The following is a 27896-nucleotide window of genomic DNA, read 5'->3' as shown; positions in this document are numbered from 1 at the left end:
GAAGGGGTTAGTACTGTGAGGAGCTGCCCATGAGAAATCACCAAGAAGGCATGGAGCTTTTGCAATAAGATGACAATAATCAGCTTTTACAAGAAGGTGACAGTACTACACCTTAGTTCAAAAACAAGGTCTTCAGAATCTGACTCTTAAGATTCCTCTTGGGCTGCCTGCATCTGCTGCATTACGCCAGAAGGATCTGTCCCCCACTCCTCTGCACCCTTTTGGTCTTCCAATAAGGCCTCTAGAGAAGCTGATATGAAGTTAGGTATGGACAGACATCCTCAGATAGCCTGTGTCTCTGAGACCCAGAATCTCTCAGACTGCATGGCCCCCTGGAAGGTTTTTGTGGCTTTGTTCCTATAAACCAAATTTTCACTGAAGAGCTGTGAGAGAAGAAGCTAAAAAACCTTCTATGCCCTGGAAATTTTGAGTGAGTTTTCCTGTTTTCTTCCTTTGCAATATTTCTTTTGGAGGTGGTGAACTGTGAGTATGACTCAAAGGTCTTTTAGAGGCTAAGGGGTGATGGTAATGATCTGTAAAGGTTTTGTCAGTGCATGTTCTTAACGGATTGTTAGTGTTTAACCACCACTTGTGGGAATGCTTTATGTGTCTGTAAACATCACTATCCCAAAGATGCTGAGAAGATAGTGCTTCTAGGCAAATTCTTTTTCAATGTGGATGAAGTTGCCTGGGGAAATCTATTTTGTCACAATGATGCTAATCCTACCAGGCACAGTATTGTCTTTGTTGCTCATGTTACATTTTGCAAGAGGAGGTCTTCAAACCTCTGTTTTGTTTTGTGGTTTTTTTTTTTTTTTTTCTTTTGCCCTTTACGTCCCTTTTCTTATCCAGGGAAGAATAATCATCTCCACACCTTGTGTTGAATAGAGTTTCTCAGCTGTCAAAAATGCTGACCCAGACTGACAATGCTTATTACAAAGTTCAAAAATTGATTATTTTTTCTCCGGCTGTGGTAAAAATAGTCAGATATATAACCCAGCCTTCTAGACATCTGGCAGGCAAACACTCTGCAAGCCTTCCACAATAACAGCACTTCTTGGGGAGATTTATTGCCTGCCAATAAAGGGAGAAGGATTCAGCCTGTATTGCCTACTGAAAGCAACATGCATGTCCAAGGGTATAGCCTAAAGAATGTAATGGAAATATATACTAAACAGCCCTTCATAATGTAGGGCCACAATCAAGCATCTTGACTAATTTTACAGTATACAGCACAGTAGAATTATAGTTTCTATGTCACCATGACAGCCATTCAGTGAAACACGAGACCTTATTTGCATATCAAAACCACATTTTTATAATGATTTAAATTTCGTTCAGAAAAACAGGCTTATGAAAACATGGCAGAGGTATTAGATTTCAGAATAGAAGGTACACCTTCTAGTGCTGTTCATTCTGCTCCATATTTTACAAGCCACCAGGAAAAATCAGGATGTTACAGTGGCTGAATCATTAATTTTTGTGCTTCTTTATATAGGTATTAACAGCATGTTTTAAAGAAAGCTAAAAGCACCAGTTATTGTCTGAGATAAATGAACAATTAATAATTACCAAGAAAGATCTCTCTTAATTTTGAAAAAGTTTGTTCCAGAAAAAAAGAAAAGAAATTAAAATTATATCACCCTTCCACTCGGGTCTAAAATATGAGTTTTTACAGATATACCTGCTCTGGCAGAAGGGAAACATTAAGTGCATCTGAGGAAGAAAAAGCCAGCAGGTGGGAACAAGTTATATGTCACTACTGGTAAATTAGATGAATGATAAATCACAGACTAGCAGCTTAGAAATAAAAAACCCCAAGGCTGAAAAATCTCAATAAGTATCAAAAATGGCATCACTACAGAGTTTTGTCTGCATAAACAAAATGAGCACCGGTGTTTTAGGACAGTGATACATTTATGTAGTCTTAACATACATCTGACACTGCTGGCACCAGATTACACTTATGGAAATATCAAAGACACTTGACATTTTGCTGCAGACCATAAAATCATACACAAGCAGCCTCCAGCCCTGCAGCTTGTAGTGTCATGAAGTCTCTTGTACTGAGAATTAAAAGGATTAATTGGGTTAGTCGACTTAATTAAGATTTTTGCTCTCCAGCTTTGAGTCTAGTTCTATTTTATCTCACAGTTTATCAAACACCAGGCAGTGCAGCTCTAAGGAAGATTTCAGGTCATGGTTTAATTGTGTGGTGGCTTTGTCATGAGTGCCACCATTTTGATTCCTACTCCTTCTGCCCACCCATGGGCAGCTTTTTCTCTGCACAGAGACTGAGGGGGTGGTTTCTTACAGTAGGAGTAAACAGCAGTGGTAGGCTGGTGGGGATCTTTATCCAGCCTGGTTAATTCAATAATGGAAAACAATTTTGCAATTTTTCCACTTGGTAGTGACATAAAACAAATGTGGTTTCCTGGGAACAATATTTTCCATTTGTAAGTGAGTCCATTATTTGTGTAATTCTTTTTTTTCTTGGACAGAAGAAAGTAATTCCTTAATGCTCTGTGTGTGACAAAACTTCTTTATTAGTCATTTAAGTATATCATGTTCTTTCAACTCTTTGAACCTTTTAGGGTTACATGAAATGTTGAGAGAATATCAAGAGGATGATTGACTCTTTACAGTTCAGACACCTAAGTGTGAGATGACCAGTCCTCAGAAGTAGTTATCTGCTCTTATTGAGCCTAGGAAGGTAGCTCAGTTCACATATGTAATTTTAAAGCAGTTAAAGTCATCAGAGAGGAAACTCAGTGCTTTGGTAAAAGTTATGGGATGTCATAAACTGAGATACTTGGAAGTCTTGTGAGAAAACCATCCGTGTGTAGTTGTCTCATGGCCTGGAACGCAAGTGATTCTGAAGAAGTTATCTTTTTTCCATCTTGTTTTCTTTTTTACTTTGTTTCTTTTTTTTTAAAATCTGATTTTCTGTTGAAAAAACATCTCTTTATCACTCAGAAATTCAGATTTCCCAATGACAAATATGTAAAAAGCAAAACAATTATTTTGATAAGTGTAGTATGTCTTAATGACATATAAAGAGGAGAAAATACATTAGACTAAGTAGCTGGAGAGAAAACCAAGAGTTTATTATTATTTCACTGTTTGTGGTGGAACCCAAAGCAAAGTGCTTATCAAAGCACTTTTCAATTCAAACAAAGCATAATCTTTGTCTGTAATTCATAATAAACAATTTATATATAGTTTTATCTATGTAATATACTCTGATGTGGTGGGCATAAAGGTCTGCTAGCAAAAGATAAACCATAAACCCCATTGTCCAGTGATTTTTAGACCAGAAAAACAGAAGGTAAATAGCCATATTCAAATGATCATATTCAAAATAACTGTATCTGATTAAAGTGAAGCAGTGATTTTTCAGGTGAGTAAGAAAATGTAAGATACAAAAATCTGGTAAAGGAAGTGTGTTTATGCCTTTTTCATCCATCACCACAGCCATAAAGCTTTCCTTTCTTCTCAGTGTATTATGAATTTTAAAAAGGAAGACATAAGAGTCTCCAAACAAATAGAGATGGCAAGAGGGTGCCAAAGGGAAATCAGATCTGTGACATTAAAACTATGTTGAGAGAAGATCATTGACTTCATGAGAATTCTGTCAGTAAAATAATACATGTGTGGAAGAAGCCAAGGAAAAAACGCAAACAATAACAAACAAGCCAAAGACACATATAAAAACCAAACATACACACACGTATAAAGGAGAGAAAGAATTCTGTTAGGAATACAGAATTATCTGGAAGATGTTTGCTCAACTAAGTTAAAAAGATAGAGGGGTCCTGAGGAGGCTTTCCACAGCAGTAGTTCAGCTAGACCTGTTTTCAGTGACAGGAAAAAAATCAAGTGATAAATTTGTCAGGGTAAATCCATCTAAAAAGTTCCTGCTCCCACTTCTGTATGAATCAGAGATTATTTTTTACTCTAAAAATCAGACACTTCAGATGAGAGAGCCAGAGGAACAGAGAGGTACGAGTGAAGAACTTACAGTTCAACAGTAGCAATGCTTTGAAAACACGTTTTGTATGAGGGTAGACTCTAGATAGGATGGGAATGTGAATGCCTCTCACTCTGTTCCCAAAATGCTTTGTACAAACAAAGGGATGATGGTTACAGTGACTCACATTTGTGTGATCCATTGAATATTTGGGTACATAAGAGCCCCATGTCCTTACTTCAGGCTGTTCACAGCTTGGTGGCAGAAGCAGACAGGCAGGAGACAAATGCTTTTCTGTTCCCCAATTTCTGGCCAGCTGTTAGCTCACCTGTGGCCCAGAAATTTCCTTTGTATCCCACATTTCTACATTATTATCTTAAATCTGTTCAAAGAGTGAGTCTCTTGGTGGTCACATTCTTCTGGGGTTTAGTCCCCAGCCTTGTTTTTTTGTTGACATTTTTAAGCAGAACACTGAATTTGTTCTTAAAGAATAATACACTAGACAGACAGTTTTCTGAATGTAAAAATAGCAAAATCTTTAAAATGTCTATCTTTACAAGTGCCGTAGAAATACACTGCAGCACTTCTATGTTTTTCTGGGTTATTAGCACATGTTCTGGCTTATTAACAGGTTCTCACTGTTTAGAGTGTCAGCAGAAAGTTTTCTGTACCCACCAAGCTCAAATTGCAAAAAACCCCTGTATTATCATATCTGTGTGAGCAATGCTCATGGCTGACTCTCTTCCCCTTCCCTGTCTTCTTCTTCCCTCCATTATAAACTTATAATTTATAATTTCATAAATTATGCCCCTAGTCTTATGCACTGGTAATCTCTTAATTAGTCTTTAGAGAGGAGAAATAGCTAGCAAACATATTCAGCCATTATGCTGAGCATTATATAGTATTGATAAGAAAATATGGCAAATAATCAGACAACTGTGTGGCACACATGCAACCTTCATGCTACTGAGTGGAATTCATTGTTATTGCACTTTTCTGATAGGAAAAAAAAAGAAAATCAAGAAACCTGCAGCTTTCTCAGTATCTCTCAGATCACAATTGTAAATGTGGATGCAAAATCCATTTACAAATGTATATTGATAAATTAGGTGTTATTTTGGAATTAATTTATCTTCATGTTTTTGTTTCTGTGTGCGTGAATTACAGTACTATAATGAAATCACTGAAAAAGGGTATGTAGTTCTAATTATGAATAATATAGCAGCATCTGGGAAGCTTGGATGGGTGCCAACATAAAAGCCTATGTAATTTTGGTTTAAGAGATGGAAAAAGGGTTTCTGAATACAGAATATCTTTCTTGCATATTTTATACCCCTGGGAACTAGCTCTGTCAAACCCATTCAAAGCTTATGACTTGCATAAATGTTCAAGGCATGAACTGGAAGGTAGGATTTTGAAGAACATGTTTAAAGTTAATTGCTTTAGGTTAAATATCTCAGTAGAGGACATTCAGCAATAAAAGAATGAAGGTAGTTCAGTGACAGAAGGGGCATGATCGCAAAAGACAGACTGTAGTCAGAGTGGTGGTTCAGTGGTGTAAAGTGATTCTAAACAATCATATCAACTAGCTTGGTTTTTGCCAAGCAAAAATTCAGCTTTGATCATAGCTAAACCAACAGTAATCTAACTCTATTCTAATTGCACAAAAGGCTACATGTACTGGAGAAAGATTCATGAATGTCTTTTTTTGCAACATCTGAGAGAAATAATAAAAATTAAGGATTTTCAAGGAAGTGAGTATAGTTTTATACTGTTTTTATTGAAATAACAGCCCACTTGCCTCCTCATACTTTGTATATTTCATGAAAGTTAGTTTTCTTAGTCATATGAATTTCCACAAACACAGATATTGTAACTCTTTAATAGTTAAAATAAGTGCCCGGACATAGAGATTAGAAGTCCCAACTATCTGTACCTTTCTGCAATTTTGAAATAGTAAGAGAGAGAAAAATACAGTACAGAATATATAAATATATTTGTCTTTACCTCTATAGGGTTTACTGTTTTCACTGCAGTGGAGTTTTATTTACATCAACGATGATAGATGGTATAATATACCTGTTAATAATGAAAATAGTTTTTAAAATTACATGAGAAAGGGTAAGTAGAAATTCTGAGTGCTTTGCAAGGAGCATAAAATGCAATATCAATAATAGCATTTTATTCCTTTCAATATTACCAAGTTAGTGCCATCACAGAGTAAAAAAATCATATTGGAATTTTAGAAATGCTGATCTGTGCAATAATGCAAAATATTAATTTTTAAAAAATTATTTTATTTCTGACACTGACACTATAGAAGCCAACAAATACCACAACCTCACTTTCTAATCCTGTTCTGAGTTTGCAGAGCTGGTATTTGGAAAACAGATTTGTATTTGAATACTGTGCAGAACTAGTGAAAAGTCATTGAAAATATTCAAAAAACAAAAGGAACATTTTGGCTTTCCCTTTTTTGGCTAGGAGATTATTTTTATCCAATGTTTCTTATTATGATCTTTCCATAAAACTAAGCCAACTCCTCTCTATATCTCTAATCCAGTAGACATCTTTTTTGTCATATTATTTTGTCATATTTCATCTTCACACAGAGCAAATGCAGTAGTTTATAAATTTAAACAGTGATCTTTTTATTAGCCAAGATAAATGAGAAATACTGTAAAAAAAAAAAGGGAAAAACATAACTGGAAGATAATTATAAAAATAAATTAAATCAGGTTCATGGAACACTTAGCTCTGATTTCTGCTGGAATACATCTCAGGCTAAAACACATTCCTCTGGAGAAATTAATTTTAATAAAATCAGATCCCAGTTATTTTATTTTTAACTCAGTTATAGAGAGTCCTTCTGAATTCTGGTCATATTGTTCCTGAAAAGGAGTGCAGGACATCTGTTCACAGTAAATGGGATTTCAGAGACACAGCTTGGAAAAGTTTAATTTTCCAAAAATTGGAAAATCATTTATTGTCAATTGAAAATGTTCTTTGTATCTGCTGACAAGTGTAACACAGTGCAATGAATATATTTATTTGACTAGATACAGCAGAGATGAAGCATATAATACAACTGACCCAGCTGATATGTAATGATTATTTTTCAATATTAATGAATATGTGAATTTGACTCTAGCCCCTCACCATGTTTCTTTTTCCTTTTCTACTGGCAGAAGCTATTAAATAAAAATGTTAGTAAAACTACACATTTTATTATAAGATAAATTTTTATATATATAGGATTACATGTCATACAGAAGTGTGTGCAGAAGAGAGGATAAAGAATCTTATTGAAGAGAGTTAATAAGATTCCTAAATATGTAGATTTTATATCTGAAACCAAAATAATCTCAAACAATTTTTACTTAATAAAAAAAATAAACTTGGCCAAATACTCCAAATGACTTTTAGATACTCCATTGCACACTTCTGCTTAAGATGCAGCTCATTCAAAAGAAAGCTTCACTGTTCATTTCTTGATCATCAGACATCTAGTGTATATTTCATTATGTAACACCAAAAATGCAATCGTTCTTGAAAAAATGTATTTTTGTCATTTTCTGAAGTTGGCAGAGGAATTTTGCCTTCCTCTTCTATAATTCCATATTTGTATTACTTTTAGTGTGTTTGTGTGTGTGTAACAGTAATATTATTCTCACTTCTTGCTTAGAATTTCCTCCTTGCTTCAGGAATAGCTGCTGAATTACCATTTTTCTTACTGTGTTTATGTCCAAGACACCAAAAGTCTCAATATTATCAGGGATAATATAGAGCTGAAGACAATGAGAACAGAAATCAGTGCACAGACTGAAGTTATTTTAGTTCCTGGAATCTTCAGATGTCTTTTCAAATATAAAATAATTTCTGTGTAGAAGCATGACAGTTCATGACTAATTAAAATGTATCCTGCAGGCCCCAGAGTGTTTATCTGTCAGCTTCCTTACCTTCCCTCAAATTAAGAGCTGTTAAAGATATGACCTCCAAGTGGATTTCAAAAGCCAAGGATATTTAAGATTTATATTTTTCAAGTGTGTATATCTGATCAGTTTGAAAAGCTCATGACATCTCTTATAAAACTGGGGACTGAAACTTTTACAGTCAGGGATATCTTATAACATCCTTGTAGCTTAGGTGAACCACCCAATCATTTGTATTATGAAAAGAAGATTGAAGACCTAATATTTAATCTACCAGCAAACCACACTTAACTATCACTGTATGCTTGAATCAGGAAGAGACAAAACCCAGACTGAGTTTTTTGACATAAATTTCATGGTAGAGACTGTATTTTAACTAGTTAAGATTGGGAATGTCTTGGACAAGTACATTAACCTGGGAGAGCACCGAAGATGTTTGGTTTTGCTTTTGGAAGATGGCTCTTTACTTCAGAGCAAATGAAAGGATCAAAGCATTCAGAGTAGAGATGGTATAACAGTGGCTATTCCTATAGCAAAGCCTGGAGGCTCACTGAGCTAGAGGGTCCTATGGTTAGACAAAATCATCTCAGTAAAATAACATGTTTTGTACTGCTTGAAAACTATTACAAATGACGACCACAACTCTTCCATCAGTAGCTAGAAATTTGCAGATTTTTGGGTTTAGACTGAGCTGTGTTTCCATAGCACCCAGGTACTCCAGTGAAGACAAGCACCTCACTCTGTGGTGCTATGCACACACAGACCAAGAATGAGAATGAAAATAACTGGGTAATCAGGCACCCAGAGAAAACAGCATGTCAGCACAAGGAAATCCTCCCACCAAACTCTGTAATTTGGATTGCTGTCTCATGCATCCTTGCTTCCTGCATGGGACACTGTACTTACCATTGATCTTACCTGATCCCTGCTGTCCCATTGCATCCAGGTCACTAATGTCACTGCTGCAGAGCTTTGCTCTCCCTTTGTGGGCTGCTGACAATGCCCTATACACAGAAGCAGCTGCCTGTGTGCTCAGGGCAGGACTCATGGTGCATGTGTGAAGGATCCCTCATCCTCAGGGACTGCAGCACATCTCCAGGAGATTGTTGTTTGCACAGGTGCCTACACAGGAGATGAGCCCAGAGCTTTTTAATCTCTTAAGATGACCCAGAATAGGGCATTGAATGCAAATATTATCTACAACAGGGGATTGTTTTGCTTCTCAGTAAATTCCCAACATGCATGTTTGCATGCTATAATCCATGTTGGCCTTAAAATACTGATATTGATGTTCCCATGGAAAACCAAGTCTAAAGGGTTTGATAATTTTATGATAGTGAAATACAGTAATATTGCATTTGGATACTAAGGTCAAAATGCTTTTCTTACAGAGACAACTGTGCTTTCCTAGTCTAACATGAGAAGTCAGAAATACAAAGCATTCTCCTTAGGTCAGCAGTCCTAAACTCAACATACTTCAAGCATGACTGAAATGTATTTTACTTATACATATATTTACCCATAATCTTTTGGTTCACACATTTGCATAGGATCTGGATAAAAAAATCTTACATAAATTAAGCCTTAGATTATTGACATCACATGGCTGGACAAATGCATTATGGGATTATCCCACCAAATGTAGGTCCCCAAAGCAGGAGGATTATAGATAATGTTTTTAGGAGTGTTCTTCGATAGAGAGGAAATAAATCCTTTGGCTGTTAAATTGTACAGCACTGTTCCATTTTCACTTGTAATAGATTTTTTTCTTTACTTTATGGACTTGTGATTTGCAATTGAAATATGCATGACAGCACCTTGTACTGATAGGTTTCAAAGGAAACCATTGCCAAAGTTGTTAATGTTTCTCATTTGTTTTGTGGAGGATATTTGATTATGGTCCTGATTGCATGGAAATACTGTGTAGAATAGGAAACTATGTGTCACTCTGGTTTTCTAATAATTTAATTATTCACTATTTATAAAAATTATCTTTTAATATTTTTATAAATTGCTATAATGCCAGATGTTGATGGTGGCAACTTGTTATCCTGAAGCTAATCTACTATTTAATGGTTTCTTTCACTGAGTGCCATTATAATTATATTGAAAACCATCCTGTTTCTCTGTATTGTATAGAATGGCATTCATGTTCCACCACTGTACTTCTGAATCGTTGAGTGTTACCTCATTTCCTAGTAAACACTTGTGTCACAGCAGATGAAATGGAAAGTTCTACAAGAATGGACATGCTAAAAATTTACTTCCAGAGCCTAGAAATTCACATCTCATCCTGATCCCAGCTGTTTGCAGAGCTGATTGCATTTCTATTATCAACAGAACTAGCAAAGTCAAGAGAATTACCTTGTGCCTCACAACTGCATAGTTTCAGATGTAAGAAGCTTAAAGCTGTGATAAAAGCTGAAAATAGCTAAATGACATAACTTCTGTACTAGCTTGACTTCCAAAGGACTGCATCACAGCTCTGCCTAGTGCCACTGCTGGGACAGCCAGGGGGGCCCAGCACACCACAGGATGCATGTGACTTGTTCAGCTATGGGAGGGACTGTGATGCCCCAGCTCAAAGCATAACTGCAGGTAGCACAGGTTTGCAGAGATCCCTTTGGTGGGATTGGTTTGAGATTAACACATTTTTCTGTAACCTCTGTGCAGGGCAGCTGCAAGCTCATTGGTTTGGCTCTCTCCTTATGGACAGGTCTGGCCAATCCAGCCAGTGTAGCCTGGAGCATAATTCAATTCATTCTGAGGTAAGCACGTCATTGTTATTCATCTGATGTCTTCTCCACTGACTCTCTGTGTTAGAGTCTTAGTTTTTTGGCCATGTGTAGGAGCCTGGAGTGATCTAAGATGCCTTAGCACCTGACATGAGACATACAGTGCTCTTTCAGATTGGCAGCTATGGCATGAAACAACCATAGAAGCTATCAAAACCAACCAAAGCAATCACCCTGTGTGCCACAGGCATCACTTGTATAGCCCTGGGTTAGGTCAAACCTTGATTTATTCTTACCCTTCAATCAATATTCAAGGGATGCATATGTTATGGGTTTGTGGGCATCAGCACATCCAGGACTGGACACTCTCTTGGAACCCCAGCTTCCCACCTGTTTCCATAAACAGTGGAAAGGTTACAATTTGGGGCACAGGCAGCACAAGCCAGAGATTGCAAAACAAGCTGGTGGAAAACCAGACTGGAAGGACAACTGGTCACACACCTGGCAGCAGGAGTGGCTGGAAAAATGTGCAAATAAGGTGAAGCAGATTTCAGGGATGGCAGGATCTGACTTACAGAAGCTCATTGTTCCCAGCCATGTATAAGAAACTGCTGCACTGTGGTAGCTACTCGCCTCCCATCACAGGGAGACACAAGCTGTGTGTTGCAGGTTTTGCCTTCTTCACATTCATAGGCTGTCTTGTACTTATGCTTTCTTTTTGCTTCTTCTGCTCCTTTTATGTGAGCCCAAATGTTGACTTCCACAGCACAGCCACCACCATGAGAATTTTTTCCTAGGCTTCGTGGGGGATGGAGAGAAAGGCTAGATAGGGAGGCTAGGCAGTGCTCAAGCGGCTCTGCCCAAGTGTTTTAATTCATCTAAGGAGAAGACTTAGTCCTGAGTGCAAACAGTCACTGCCTGGAAAAAAGTTTCCACACATGAAGGAGCTGGAGCATCCTTAGCAGCTGTAACAAACATGGAACACTCTCATGGCAGTGAAACACAGAGAAATGTGTTTTGTGTGAAATGTGTGAGGGCACAGTTCTTTGCCCACACACATCTCTTCCAGGAACATCATGCATAAAAACTCTGAACACAAACTGCGTGCACTAAACAAAATCAAAGCTGTATTGTGTTATTGGAGGCCAGTGACAATTTCCTGACAAATGCTTGTTAACTATTGTTAATCCCCCACAAGGCAGGACTTTTCCATGTAAAAATATTAAATGATACTTTAAACATTCATTTATATTTAGTTCATGAGTTCTCCTAGGCTTATGATGTGGACTCAAGAATTAAAAAACTGTATGCCCATGGCTGTCAATGGAATAGAGACATCACAGAGTATTTTGCTTCACTTATATATATATATATATATAATGAAACCATCTAAATTCTCTGCCATGCTGTTCTTTACTTGGTGGCAGTTGTAAAATTGTGATCTCACTGAATGCCACTGCAAAACTCTCATTTTTGTTACAAGGAAAACCACAGGACTTCCCACCAGAATTTAATTAATATCACATCAATTAATACATTCAATTGAGAAAGTTAATTTCTAAATGAAATTTAGAAATTGTTTTAAAAAGGTCAGTCTTCATGGAATTCAAAAGGCTTCTTCTCACACTCTGCTAATAACTCAAAATAAGTGTTCTTATGCTTGGGTAGTGAAAGTTGATATGAATAGTTTAGATAAAAATTGGAAAATTAGAGAATATTTGTGCAAATGAAAATACCTCTAAAGGTTTCTAAGCCTCTTTTCTGCCAGGAAAAAACTGCATGTCAAGAGTGGATGGCCCTGCACTGCTTCTGCTTTCCCCACTTGATAACTGGAGCAATGCACTAGAACCTTTAAAGAAAAGAGGAGTTTTTTGCTGAGAGTGCTTCTGGTCGCTACAAATGCCTGTAGTAGAGCAGCCTGAGGGGGTCAGAGAGATGGACCTGAGCTTTCAGGGCAGCATACATGCCTCATAAGGATGAACAGCATGGAAGACAGTTTATGTGGATTTCAGAGGGTGAGTTGGGGTTGGCATGAGCCTTGGACGTCAGTGCATGAGGGGACAGGAGCTCTGCCTCAGCCGATGGCAGTGGATATTCAGCCTAGGAACCAATGTGCTCAGTTTTACTCATTGTGCTCAACTTCACAAAACTGCTTTCGCTTGTCCTGGAAAACTACCAGTGCACCGTAAAGCTTAAAAGATAAGGAGAGGCAATAAAATCTTGAAATATTGCTTGTTGCACCTGAGTAACCAGTTAAAACACACAATTAGTTTTAAGACTGAAAGCCAGGCAGCTCAAAGATATGCATTTGAAGATGTATGGCTGATGAATGACCTCTGAAATAAATGAAGCAGAAGATAATGCCACACTGTTGGTCTGCTACTGATATTTGCATCAAAACAATTAGTACTTATGTAAATAAATCTCTTGTCTGTACAGATGTCCTCTACCTGATAGGCTTTCAAATATAGAAAATGAGACCAACCATTGATTATAAACTTGGGAGTAATAACAATAATATCTACAATGGTTTTTGCAGTTGCAGTCATTGTAGATGACAGATGTCTTACAGCAGTGCTGTTCTGAGGGAGTAATACATTACCCATTTACAGCTGTGCAGGAAATGGCCCAGGTAATTAGTGTCTAGCTAATTAATCCAGGCTCTGGGAAAAGAAAAAATAAAAACAAAAAAACCCAACCTAAATCTAAAGGGCAAAATATGGTACTGTTGTGATAAGGAAAACTCTATTATATTCTTAGATATTGAGTTTTCCTCCAGCACTCCCTAGTGGCTCATTATAATGTATCCATGCTTTCAGTGTTGCATACTGATGAAATAAACATTTATGATCTCTGAGTAGTTTTCTGATACAACTGTATATCATTAGGAAACATGGGATGATGTATAACCACAGCACATCTGTTTCCTCTTCATCCCAGTCCCCTTCCCTGACAAGATCCTCCTGGATATGCTTTTAGCTTTAATTCCATTCAAAGTGTCTGAGAGTTGAAATTAGAAGAATTGGAAGCATAAACTTTTCTTTTTTGAATTCCATTACATTATAAGAAATGATATAGGTAACCAAGCATGGACAATAGAAAATGTAGCTTATTTTGGAAGTGTTAAAGAGGATTTTTTTTCTTGTAATATCCATCAAATGCATCTGGCTTTATCTAAGCAGTTATAAGCAAAATTGCCTCCAAATGTGCCATAAGAGCACATGAGCAGTAACAACAGATTAAATTTTCTACACCTCAGAGAATTGTGTGCATATAGCTAAACTCATACAAGCAGGCAGCTATGGCAGCAGGGGAGTGGGCAACAACACAACCATTCTGCCCCCAGATAGTGCTGCTAACTCTGCTGAGCAGGTACCTCTTTTTCCACCTCCTGTAAACCCAACTTTGACAAGACCTGCCTCTGGGCTGTGCTCCTGCTCCTATGAGCCAAACCATATTTGAACAGCTCAGTACAAGGGAAGAGGGAAAATGTGTCTTTGGAGGAAAGGAATCGAAGTTGCTTCAGAAAAGATGTAAGGCTGCATTGTGTTATTTTAATTGTGATGATTGTTAAAGGAAGAGTGGGTGTGTGTAACCAGGAGTACGATGGAGATGGATGCTCTAAGGAGCCCAGAGCCAGCAGATTCATTATATTGTGCACCCCTCTGAGAATCAGCTTTCTGTTGAAGTTTATCCATAGTCAAATACATTTCCCTGTGTAACAGCAGAATCTGGGCTCTGGCACATACTCACCTCTGTGCACAGCTGGAGAATATTTCTTATGACCTCTGCAACTCCAGGATTAGTATTTTGGGGTAAGCATTATGGAGATTTGGCAATGAGAGTATGACAGAATTTTTTGGTTTTTGCAAGTACCACCTCATATCCTGCTGCTTAGACCTAGTCAAGCTTTTTCTGTGACTACAGCACCAAAACGCCAGGTTTCCAACAGGAGTTTGGAGGCTCAGCTAGTGCCTCGATTTCCAGTACTACTGTGCTTTATGCTGTTTGCTTCAGGTTGCTGAGTTTCCTGCCTGAGAAAATCAGTGCGTTTTTAAGAATGGTTGATCATTCTGCTGTATTGATATTCTACCAAGAGCTGACCCAAGTGAAAAACAGGTTTTTGGAAATGGAAACTATTCATCCAATGACATTTCAAGCAGCCCACAGAAGCACTAATCACTGTTGAATTTGGCAGTGCAAAGGTGGCCAAAGTGACAACTTTGGTTTCCAGTTCTGCATTCCTCACATAATCCCCCCATCTGCAGTTCATGCTGTTTGACAACATTTTAGGGACAGGACTCCTGATGCCACCTCGAGGTACTAAAGGTCTTCAACCTCTCCTTTCCCTCCAATTAATTCTACATCTTTTAAGGCAGAACTATAATGAGTATATCCCTTACAGCACATTCCTAAAAGGAGCAAGCTCTGTCACACAAGCAACCCCTTGCAGACATTTATCTCTACTCTTCAATGGGATGCTTTGCCATTGATTTGCTGTGGTTTTTCAGGCATTGTTCACATTGTCAGGTTGCATCACACTGTCTCTGCCCATGACAAAATAAAGCCTGGAAAGTGTGTGACATGGGTTGAAAATATATTAATATTGGATCTGTTTTTTAAAGCAAAATGCACTTGTCTTTTCATAACTTTCTTCAATTGCTAGCCAGGTTATATCTGTGACTGACAATTCTCTATCTATTTTAGTCCTTTGTCTTTATGTCTGTGGTTTGTCCTGCATGTCTCATTAATTCTCCTGTAATAATGACATTACCTCAGTTCAGTTACTTTCATGAACTTCATTTTATTTTTCCAGCAGAGAAAAAAGCCTCTCTTGTCTGCATCAGCTCCTGTATATTTAAAATGAATTAGTGTTCTGACACCAAATAGCTCATAAAGAGAAGTCTGATGTAATCCACATTGTGGTATTAATTCAGCAGAAATTAAATGCACAGCCTATGTGCTGTCTAACAATGGGAAAAGATATTAAAAAAGGAGCTCAGCTCCTGCCTTAAGAATCTATTGCATACATATAAAGAATCTTTCTGTCTTCTAGCTAGAGTAGATCATAAATCATCTGGCAGAACAACCTGAGTCACCAGTCTCTTTTATAGGATAAAAATGAGGTTATTTATAACTTTTCTGGGGCATTTTGATCTCATAGTGATGATTTTCACCTGCCTGGTGGCGGGATCCAAGGCCCTTTCTCTAGGGATGCCAACCCCATATTACACCACTAACCTGCATCTATGCCTGACAGTGCTTAAAAAGTTAATAAAGGCAAGGGCAATCTTTTCCATTTTACATATGTGACTTGATGTTTTGTGTCCCCCAGAGTCTATTCTCAAACAGTAACTGCTAATTCTCCCTCTTGGGTATAATCCTCAGACTCCACAGAAATTGGTAAACATCTTCAGATCTCTGAAGTTGTCCTTCTAGAGAAAAAAAAAAGTCATTCTTTTATTATTTTTTTGACATCCCATGGCTTTACTGATTCTTCCTGACATATTGGTTAGTCTGTTTAGAGTGCCAGCAAAACAAGAGCTTGAAAAAAACTCCAATTTCTAACCTGTAGGCCTTGTCTTTGGGTTGTATCTGCATACAAGATAGGTTAATAGCTTGTTATTCTCAGCTGCAGATTTTAATTCATATTTGTTCCTCCTGCCTGAAAGTAATCTTTCCCCCACTTCTCTCACAAAAAAAAAGTTGTATTGCTTTTTGAATTGCTATTGAATTGTTATTTTTCTGAATTTAAATACTTTTCCAATTGTCACACAAAATGTGATGATAATTGGTGAGTATATTTTAAAAAGATTCTTTGTTTCCATGAGAAAGCTCACAATGCACTTGTTTTAAATAATATTTTTTTCCAGAACAACTTTATACTCATTTCTACACAGCTGCCTATCCCTTTCTATGTAAAGAAAGCATAATCTTTACTGAGAATTCTTACAATGTATGAAAGCAGTGGAACAAGAAGTGTGTCAAAACCAGAAATTAGTCCATGCAAGTATCTGACAGATACAACTTTATACTTGATAACCAGTGCACATTTCTGGTTAATCAGTGTGTAAATTGTTGTTCTCCTACATACAAGGCAAATTCCAAGCCCCCTTACTACTATTTACTACTATTTACTACTATTTAAAATGTTCAGGGTCTTTCCTTTTTTCTACATGAGTACTGGAAAAGAATCAGGCAGAAATCCAGTTCTGACTTTTACTAGTAGGTTTGTACGTTGGCTCTTTAGAAGAAAATCTGATCTAGATTAAAATTGCTATTGATGCCTCCTTTTGCCCAGAAGGTTTTACAAAACAAAGATAACAGACATTCTGGGGGAAGAAAACTCCCCACTTTTAAGAGCACATCTTGAACAGTAAATTTAAATTATCTTACAATTATTCTTAATAGTCTCAGTACAAGGGAACTGGAAAATAATGATGGCCATATTTGAGGAGATCATACAGGAGTGTACAGAAATAGATTTAAAGTACTTTATTTCTGTTTTCATTTCCAGAGGAGCACAAGGCATGGAAGAATGTGTTCACCCCTCAGATTATTTATACAAGCAGAGGTAAGATTTAAGATTTTTCCATAAATCTTAAAAAAACACATGTTCTACTAAAAAGAAAAAGTCTTGGGTTGGAGTCACTGTGACAGCCAGAGTTCAGAAGAAACTTGTGGAAAGTTATGGACACATTTGAGTGCAATGATTGTGTGAGCCTGGTCTGCAAAGCAGTATAAGATTTTTCTGTGGTAGCACAGGCAGGGCATGACAAGAACTGACTCTGCCTACTTTTGCAACTAAATTCACTGTCAGCAACTGGATGCACAGCCTATCCAGCTAGATTCTGTTAAAAATATTAATTTCTGCCTCAGTTAGCCTAGGCTGATTGATCTGCTGCTGAGAAAAGGCAGAAAAAGGGAACAGAAACAGCTGTTTATGAGTTGGTGCTTCAGGTTATTCACTATTTTATAGGTTATCACAGTTTTTAACCAAGTGATGAATCTATTTCTGAAAAGTGATTCAGGCTCACTTTTTACCTTTTCTTGGAGAACCACTGTGCCAGAGTTCAAACCTGGCATTTGCCTGCAGGTATTGCTGTTGTTAATTTCTTGTCTTGTGTGCCTTTATCACACCAGGATGCACTTTAGATACTGACAGGAACTGTGGCTGTAGCCTGCTTATGCCTCATTCAGCATCTAAATTACCACTTAATGTCTAAATTGAGACAATAGCCACTGATGTCTTGCCTCAATCAAAATCTTTCAAATGTTAAAAAATTGCCCTCCTGAGAAGCCAGGAGGTAACTAACATATGTGCACCTGGGTGGTTTTGTGTGTTCTATGATTGAGTTCCTCTGAGGAGCACTCAAGAGTGTTGTTCACTGTGACCCAAGTAGCTGGAATAATGTGTTCCTTTTAGAGCTTCTTATCACACTGAGTTTCAATTTATTCACTAAACCTACTGATCCCTTAAATTCATGTTCCACTTTCAGTTTTAAACAAAGGTAGCTAGACAGCAGAGACCAACAGTGTAACAATACAATTTGAGTGCTATGAGCTCATGCCTTTTTTCTTCCAAGCTGTTGTACTGAGGTGTAGCTGAATTCTGTGTTTAAAAAACAAACTAAATGAAAACTGCATTCAAAAATGTCAGTTCTTTAGATCAGGCTGAACTGAGCACTCTGAGACCTCATCACTAGGAATGCACTAAACACTGCATAATTATGATATGAACATTTACCATAATAAATTTTTAGGATTTTTTTCACAATTCAAGGGGCTCAAAATGAGTTTGCATGAGAGACATTAATTTTGTTGTACGGTTGCATGAAGATATTTGACTGCCATAATAATCATGTTCTCAGAAAACAATCAGTATATTTTATCTCTTTCTACTGAGGTTTTCTACTCACCTGTGGCAGCAATGCACTTTTGAGCCTTCAGATTGACAATGGCCATTTGAACATAGAGAGGCTGCATTTAAACTGTGGATCTTGGAATATTTCCAATTGCCTGGATCCAGGAGTTCATCCAGCTAAGATGTAACCTCCTGTTGGACGTGCCTTTGCCCTGATTCGTCTATCACATCTTGGCTTTCATTGAGGGCAATCCACATGCACTCACCAGACAGGACACAGGTGAGGGACATGCTCTAATCTCAGTCCAGCTCTAGATTTTACCTTATGGTGCTCTGTTATCCAGATATTTCTCTGTTGATGTTCCTCTGTTCCTTTCCACTGTGCCCTTCTGTTCCCCTGGCCATACTGCTCTTCTTATCCATCCAGCTCTAGTCTTATTTCCTCCTCTCCTCTACTCCTTCCAGCTGTTGTGTCCTCTTGTAGCCAGTTCTTTTCCAGATGCCCTATCAATTCTCAGGCCCTTTCTGCCTGCCCCCTCTGTCTCACATACACATTTTCTTATTTTATTTTTTCTTCCTTTTCCCAACACCTTCAGAAACTATCTCAGCTTCTTTTGTTTCCTTGTCTACACTGTTGTCTCAGTCAGACCCAGTTCTTCCTGATGTCTTCTCTTCAGCTCCTCTCCACCATTATTCCTCACTTCTTCTCCTTCTTTTGCAGTCCCAGCTTTTCCTGCTCTCCATGTAACCTCTGTAGGTGCCCAGTTCTCTCACTGGCACTGGTATGATATCCCAATTCTCACCTTCTTGTCCAGCTTGTCAATATCCCTTTTGCACCTCCATTCCATAACTCCATGATGCACCTTCTGCCTTCATGGACAGTGATCCTGACAAGTCATATTGAGGCTTTATCTCCCTAGCAAATGGATAGATAATTATTTTCTTTCTAATATTGAAGATTCTTGGTAATGTTTTTGCCTTTTTCCTTTATGTTTACTGGCATAATTCCACAAGGTTTTTCCCCTTGTCAATGCTACACAATGAAAAATAAAATGGCCACTTTCTAGCTGTTTCTTGACTTTTCTTCTAGCACACGGGGCTGAAGGCATGCCCCACAGACTCCAGTAATTCATCTAAATCTCTTGTTTTCACTCAAAGAAAAAAAAAAAAAAAAAAAAAAAAAAAAAAAAAAAAAAAAGAAGAACTGCTAATACTGTTCCATGATGCTGAGACAGTAAAGAAGAAAATAAAGTGGTCATTGTTCACATGGTAAGAAGTGCCATTTTGTGAAAACAAACAGGGCAAAACGGAAACTGTGATGCCACTGTCCCTTCTAGGGTTCTTAAGCTTTTTAAATGTTGAAGTTATCTTCAACTTTAGTTAATATAAGCATAGTCTCTTCTAAGTTGCAGTTTTAGGGAACACTCCTATGGGGTTGTATCCATGCAGTCCTTTGTTAGAAGTTGTAAAAATATCTGCAAAGACTGCTCCAGAGTGCAGCCTTCTGGAAAGGAAAAGGTAGGGGTTTTGACAATTATTTATGAAAGTTAGGACTTTCTCTTTTAAAAGTAGTAAATCTCCAAGTACTTGCCAAATTAAATACTGTGAAAATCTCTCTGAACGAGACACTGAAGTGTAGAGTATGAATTTAATAGCTCAAACCAGGATGCTAATTTGATAAAAACTACAGCAAGATTCCAGTTTGCAGCCCTTTGCAAACCAAGGTCTGAAATTCGTGCCAATCACAGAGGATGAAAGAAAAATATGAATTAAAGATTGTACCAGTATTTTACAAGTACATGGGAATGAATTTAAAATGAGCTCAGCACAATTATCAACTCTCATACTCTACAACCCCAAAAAAGTTTAAGGACTGAAAGGTCAACATTGCTTTAAAACCTGCAGAAAACCCTATGGATCCCTCAGTCACTCCACATAAGTCTTGTGCTCCAGACTCTTCACCAGCTCCACTGCCCTTCTCTGAACACACTCCAGCATCTCAGTGTCTTTCTTGTCATGAGGGGTCCAGAACTGAGCACAGGATTTGAGGTGAGGTCTCACCAGTCCTGCTGGCCACACTATTGCTGGTACAGGCCAGGGTGCCATTGGCCTTTGTGGCCACCTGAGCACACTGTGGCTCATGTTCAACCACTCTCAGACAATACCAAGACGCCCCTGATTTCTTGTCTGTCTTTCCTTCTCAAGCAGCAGTTGAGTACTCAAAAAAACACTTGGAAATAAAGAGTAGGAGTTCTTTTAAATTAAGGTATACAGTGCTCTTTATACCAGAAACCGCAATAGGAGAACAAAACCTTCACATATGTCATTTACCTCATTCAAAGGCTCACAGGCTTTAGTAGGCAAAAACAGGGAAGGAAAGGAATGGGAAAAACAGGTGTACTCAGAAGATACTGGAGTTTCTTGGGATAATTGAGAAAGGATACCATACTAAGTTTTCTTACAAGAAAAAAACCTGAGAGAAACACGCAGATTACAGATTATAAATATCAATTATAGGAGAGTAATTTCCTTTGAAATGAATTGGTAGAAAAATACTGAGTTGAAAATATTATAGTAGGGCTAAAGTTTCCTTTGGAATGTTTCAGGCTTCTAGCAGGAAAGTTGAAATATAATACTATGTTTGAGTAAGTGACCTCCACCTCCAGGTGTTTGAGTAAAACAGAAACCATAGATCCTTTGAGAAGCTGTGCTCAGAAGGCTGGCTTCTGGGCAGGCTCAGTTCTGCAGTACAGAAAATGTTGGTAGTTCAGGCAGCATGCTCTCTAGGAGTGTAAAATGAAGAATTTCATCTTCAGAAGAAGCTGTGCTTCACAATGTTCACTGTGTTTTCTTTCATGAGAGTGTCATACCACATGTGGGTAAGAGAAAATTTTTAGCCATTTAATTTTAAAATATTGGCTAACTTTCAGATTATATTTAATTTTCATTGTGAGAATTTCCAAATCAGAAATCCTAAATTTCAGTTAAGACCAATTTGAGTGTGTGGCAAAGCACCCTTTGAAAACATTTTGTACTATCAAAACAAGACTCTGACATTGTGGGATCACACATGTCTGGAGCAGATCTGACACAGGCAGTGACAATGAAGTGTACTGTGTTAGCTTCTCCTTGCTTCCTTTCTGGAGGGTGTCAGTCATGAAAAGCCCTTAGCCCTTCATGGAAGATGCCATTAAGACATCAGCATCTGAGGAGGGAGGTGATGCAGACCTTGTGCAAAGCACTGCTAGGAAGACTCTTTAATGAATTACAGAAGTGGCAACTTCCAACTGCTATTGACAAGCTATTGATGTTAATTGGTACAAGATAATAATACATTAAACCAGTCCCACAAAGCAAAATTGAAGTGTCCTGGGAACCACAGCACAGGAGATAGGACACATTAACTGTACCAGCAATATCTTTCACCAGTGAGGTGTGAAAGGGTGGATTGTGCTTGATAATAAAATATTATAAGAAAAAATCAGTCTCAGGTTGGACTCTTGCAGTTGGATGGACACTTGCCAACTTTGGCCACTCTCTGCCTGTAGCTTATTTCCCCCACTTCAAATAAGGAGTATTTAAATAAGGAAAAGGATTGAAACAAGGTTAAGACTTATGTCATTCTCTGTCACTCTCAGTGACAATGGTGGGAACATCACAGGTTCATCAAGTACAATTTTCTGTGTTCAGTTTGGGTGAAATGTGTTAAACTAGGTTCCTCTGAATGACAGAAAGAGAAACACTGAATATCCAGATACTGCCCAACATGAGGCTCAGTGCAAAACAGTGTGTGAGCATGTAATTAAAGATTTGTAGTGGTTCATATGTGGAAGGGGCCATAAGGACACTTAAGAAACTTCTGAAGTGTTCAGATTTGCAACTTGCACATTTTTAATACAGCTATTTTTTTAAAGTTATCTTGAATTTCAGCACAGTAGCACAGAAAGCAAATGAGCAAATGCTGCTCCTGACAAGATTGTCCATCTGTCATGGTTTCTCCATGTAATACTGTTAGGAAATGTCAGCTGTCATTTGCAAGGGAATGTGTGCAGGTTCAGCTGCCTGAATTTATCATAGTGGGTGACAGACCGAAAGAAAATCATCCAAGGCTTTGTTTCTAACAGCTGCCACAGCTTTGGATGCAGCATCTATCTTCTGTGTGACTGACTTACAACAAAGCATAATTGGGCAGCAACTAAACTTCGGCCAGCTCCACTGCCATGATGCAGCTCTCTCAGCAGCTGGACACACGCCTTTGCACCAACCAGTTTCTCAGGATGCTTTGCTGATACTTGGCAGGATTACCTGTAAGACATTTTCTTAGACTTGCCCATAAAAGTTTTCCTCAGATGAGGTGTGCCACCTTATCTGAGTGCTCTCATGCAAATTGTCATTCCAACCCTAAAGTTCCAAGTTATAGGGATGGTTTTTAAGTGCTGCAAGCAATGTAGCCAGAGAAGGGGACAATGCAGGACAAGCTGAGCATAAATAGCCAATACACTTATGTTCAATCTGAGCCCCTTGTGGTCCCAGCTACACTACCCAAAGGAGACGCAAAGGATAGAATTATCTCTTAGAACATGTGTTCTTCATGCCAATGTTTATATTTGAGTTAGCATCTGTTTTTCTTTATTTCAGCTCAACATAGATCCCTTAAGGCATAAGCATCCAGATGAATTACAAAGTACAACATTTTGATGCTTGACAAAGAGTATCCTGTGAATTTAAGAATGTTTGATAAGCTTTTACTTTCTATTTTGCATTCCTGGAATTGTCTCTATATTTTTTGACTTGCACTCTTTCTTCTATGCATTCCTCTTAATTTAGAAAGGAAAACCTTGCAGGAAGTTCTTTGTAACAGGTGACAGCAATTACTGATCTTATCTTTCATAGGATTTCATATACTGACTTTGCTCTAACAGATGAAAAAATACAAGTGTCCACTAGTTTTACTGCCTTAATGAACGTTTCCAATGAGCCCATTCTGTGAAGAGAGAACTGGAGAGAAAACAAGAGCAAAATAGTGAAAAAATTTAGTGAAAAGGAAAGAAGAAATTATTAAAATTGGTAAAATATTTTAAAATTATTCCTGATCTTGGTATGAATTATTATTTCCTTAAAGTGTCTGTTTTCTCTTTTTTGCCACTTCACATTTTGTGGCTTCCTGCATGTTTGTATAAGGTTCTGCAAAAGTAATCTCATGAGCCAGAGCTCCAAGTGGCTTCCCGAATTTATTTCTGTAATAAACTACCCAAAGCTCCAGCCTCACACAGCTCTCTCTGAACTGGGGTTGTGCTCTTGATGTTAAGATCCTGAATAACAACTGATGCATGTTTGTGTCAAACTCTGCAATCTTTCTCAGCTGAGGTCCTGGCTTTGTTTTCCAAAGTCAGATCAATATGCAGATATTGTTAGATAACAAGAGCTGGAGTACAACCTCCTCTCTCTTTCCTGGCTCCAGGCTCTCATAATTCTCTTAAATGAATTTCAAGCAGTCTCTTCTCCAGTCACAAATTCCTATATGCTCAAGTGTATATTGTCCCATTAGACCCCATAAACTGCAGTTTCATGCATCCCTTATCCCTTCTTACCAAGGAAACACAGATGTTTCAATGTTCCTTTCTCTCCTTTCCCATGGAAACAAAAGCCTGAATATTTCAGTTTCTCACTTCACATCATATCATACCTACAGACTCCCTTCTACAATGCTTACTGTTGGGAAAAATACAAAAAAATGAAAACACTGACCACAAATTGTACAAGCACGAAGAAGTCATGACAGTTTTTCCCTATTTATTACTTTTTCTCACTGTTCTCACATTGTTGACACTGTTGGCATGTTTATTGCAACTGAATCTTTTGGTTTTGCATTTGTAACACCAATTTGCATGAATTGTCTTGAAGAAAGCAACCTATATACTCTAAACAGAGACAGCTGACTGGAAAAAATAGACTCAATTTAATGTGTATGTACTCATCTGAATGCGTTCACCATCATTCATGACATAGTAAAGAAAACTGGGTTTTTTTGGTGAAAACAACTGACAGTCAGAAGGGGACTTGCTGTGAATTTCAGGAATCAAAAAAACCCTTCTGTTGATCTGTATGTGGATGGACTCTGACTTCAGGAGCCACCACACACCTCAGTGCAAAGCCAGAAACTTTGTAATGATGCTGAGAGCCCAAGCCTGCTCTCTGAGATGGCAGTCTTCCAACTTAGATCAGTAACAAGGCAATTAGGAACCAAACAAATTTATTTATATGGGTTAGTAAAGACTTGTTATGTGTGATAACTTTCCCACAGGAACAGCTTTTGAGATAGCTGCCAAATGAAAATTGAATGCCATGACATCCTGTTTATTTATGCATCTGTTAGCACTGCTCTTATTTACATGGTCCTGGTAAGTTTTTCTGTGTTTTGCAGGGCAGACACATTTTTATTGCACGTTTGAAGAATTAAGTTCATATTGACGGAGATAAATGGTAAGAAAGCCATCTGTTCAGCCCTTTTGAACAGAATATGTGTGTTCACACATTTCTCACAGGAGATGAGAGTTCACAGAACTTCAGAAGCTCTGTGTGCTCCTCTGGTCTCATTTCAGATATCAGTTTCATGCCATTCCATCCTGATTCCCATCCATGTCTGCCTCCATATTCCACCCCCAGGTGGTGCCAGGAAGGTGAACAGAAGTGAGATATCAAAGCTATCATGTCAATACTGCAAGTTGTTTATGATGAAAACTTCAAAACTCTTGGGAAGGTGTTATGTCAAAAGAACACAGCAGAAATTAATCTAACAAGGATGATCGTGCCAGCTGAGAGACATATTAGGTCAGGCACAGCAACCCATGAATGCATCCATGCTGCTCTTTGGTTCCACAGTTCAGAATAAACTCCACTGAAGGGACAGATATCCACAGTTAATATAGTCTAGTAAGAAAAGGCTGAGGAAGGATACAATTCCTCTGTTTAACTGCTTCGGTGGGGTAGATATTATGGGAAGATGAAATATTTATGCAAAAGAGGAAAGCTGGCATGTGACCAAATGCACAGATGCCTAGTCCTAAAGTCTATTCAGCTTTTGAAAGGGTCAAAACAAACAATTTAAAGATTGAGTTATACCACATTGTTAGAGAAGCTGAAATAATAGATTTTCTAAAGAAAGCAGAAGTGGAACCTATTAGGTTGTTGAGTCATTCCAGAACGATATTTTCAGATGGTTCTGGCACTGGTAATTGATTTTCTTTGTCTCTACAGCATTGTTTATCTTCTTATGTTCTAAATGGTTTCCCACAGTTTAGTGGGAAATTTTTATGACTCAATTAAGGGTGGTTGGTTTTAGACAGAAGAAATTAACAATAGGATTGTATTGCAATGGCTAAAAACCCCTGAAACAACACATTCTTTTGGCTCCAACAAAGAAGAGAAAAAAATGTCTACAGTCTATCAGATTTTCAAATATGCATTTTTTTTACTGGTTTTCAGGAAAAATATAATTTTAGCATATGTTATTTCAACAAGTAGCCATGAGATTTGCTGTTTAGAGTAAGATAAACTGGAAATGTAAAGACCAAACAGGGTTCCTAAAGCTTGCCTTCTCTGTTTCATCATGAAAAAACCCAAAACTTAGTTTATGCTGCTAAAGTGCAGTGTGCATCAGATGACTGGTTCCTACAAAGATTGTTTTCCATACAGAGCATGTTCTTGATTTGAGAACTTTCCAATTTTTCAGCATGAAGGCATTTGTGACATTTATTTTTATTTTATTTTTAAGGCTATAAATGCTCCTTATGCAGGGTTAGCTCCAGCAGAATCCAGGTGTGAAGTCACTGCCCAGTACCTTTTTCACCCACAGAAAGGGACAGAGCTGCACGGTGGGAAAGGTTGAGCTCTGGTGTGGCTGAAGGCACCTGAAGTGCCCAGTCAGGGCTGGGAGCAATCATCTTTGGCTTTGTGTTAGTGAGGGCAAGGAGAAGATTCCTGTAGAATGAAACAGCTGGATTTGAGTATCTCATTTACACACCATTTGCATTTTGGGGGGCTATTGAGGTCTAGGCACATGCTAGATATGCCAGTCATCTGCAAGAGGGATCCCTCTAAAATGGAAACTGAAGCACAGTTAAGTAGTGACAGTTGGGATAATTCCTCCAAAAGCACATCCCTGATGTGAAATGGAACACAAACACAGACCTCCTGCATGCAGTGCTGTCATTTGTAGGAACTGAGGAATGTCTAAAATTTTCTTTTCAAATTTAGAAAAGAGAAAGCATTGGTATTCCTTTTCTCTTTGTCCCATCTTCCATGAGTTATTCATATTCTGAATGCCCATGTGATGCCAGAGGTGGGGAGGTCTGGAAGCAGCAGCACATGTTTCTGGGCTGTGCCTTGGCATGAGCACCAAGCATTCAGGAGAGCAGCTGGCATTACCTGCTTTTTCACAGTGTCAGGATGCTGCCAAATAGGTGACATTGCCAGCAGGGCATGAAATGACATGAAAGCAGGCCAGTGTGTGCCTCTGGCAGACTCAGCAGCTACTCAGCTCATGCAGGAAAAAGGGGAAATACAGGTCTAGGAACATTTTTCACCTGCTTCTGGCATGACCTCATTTGTTGGTATTTATTTATCAAAAAAAGGAATCACAGGGAAAGTGGAAAAAGTTCCAGCTTCCAGTTTAGCACTGAAATTGAGCCCTCTGCTGCCAAGGAAAGTGGCAACAACTCCCACACCATGCACCTCCATCTTCCCACTGGAACTCTGCCTTGGTGTAGAGGGAATACAAGGAGCAGGACATGTGAAGAGAAGGTGCTTGAAGAGTGCACATTTCATGGAGGAGTGGTTTGAGATTCTGCTTTTGATTTAAACAGTGCTCCCTTCAATGTAAATGGAAAAGAAACCCTCAAGACGAATCCAGGAATCCTAGGACAGTTCCAGCTTGGATGAAGGCTCCTCCAGCTGAATTTATTCAGATAAGAACAACTACCTTGTACTGAGGCAAAAAGGACTTCAATGTGAATGTCTCCATTGCAGGGAAGGGTGATGAGGGCTGAGTGACCCTCACCAGGCTGTGATAGTGCAGCTCAGTATCTCTGCCCAATATCTCTGTCCTCTGTGCAGGGACTGCAATCTTCTGAGACAGTGGCCAGTGTGAGCTGCTCACTGCTTGACAGACACTGCTCTGGATGCATGCAGAAACAGAGCCAGAGAGGGCTTGAGAAACTTCCCATCAAACAAAAGTTTGGAAACCTTCTGGTTTTGGTGGATATGGAGTGAACATCTCAGATTCATGCATTTGGCTGTTGCAGCCTACGTCTACCAAGCCTTTCTTTGGATGTAAACTTTGTTTTCTTAAAGCATTGATTGCCCCTATCCAGTTCAATGGAAGTAGTAGAAATGCC

The 27896-nt window shown here is 38.3% G+C and overlaps 1 long non-coding RNA gene across 1 annotated transcript; it reads left to right on the top strand.

Moving 5' to 3' along the window:
* LOC135295276 (uncharacterized) lies at positions 1–27789 on the top strand. Its single transcript, XR_010357316.1, has 5 exons — positions 1–430; positions 10576–10670; positions 17155–17211; positions 24926–24984; positions 27366–27789. It is a non-coding gene; the product is annotated as an uncharacterized LOC135295276 (long non-coding RNA).
* The last annotated feature ends 107 nt before the right edge of the window (positions 27790–27896 follow it).

Source organism: Passer domesticus, chromosome 2 (genome assembly GCF_036417665.1).
Source record: "Passer domesticus isolate bPasDom1 chromosome 2, bPasDom1.hap1, whole genome shotgun sequence".
NCBI classification, from domain to species: domain Eukaryota; kingdom Metazoa; phylum Chordata; class Aves; order Passeriformes; family Passeridae; genus Passer; species Passer domesticus.
Note: the sequence above shows the minus strand (reverse complement) of the source record. Positions and strands in the feature narration are given on the sequence as shown.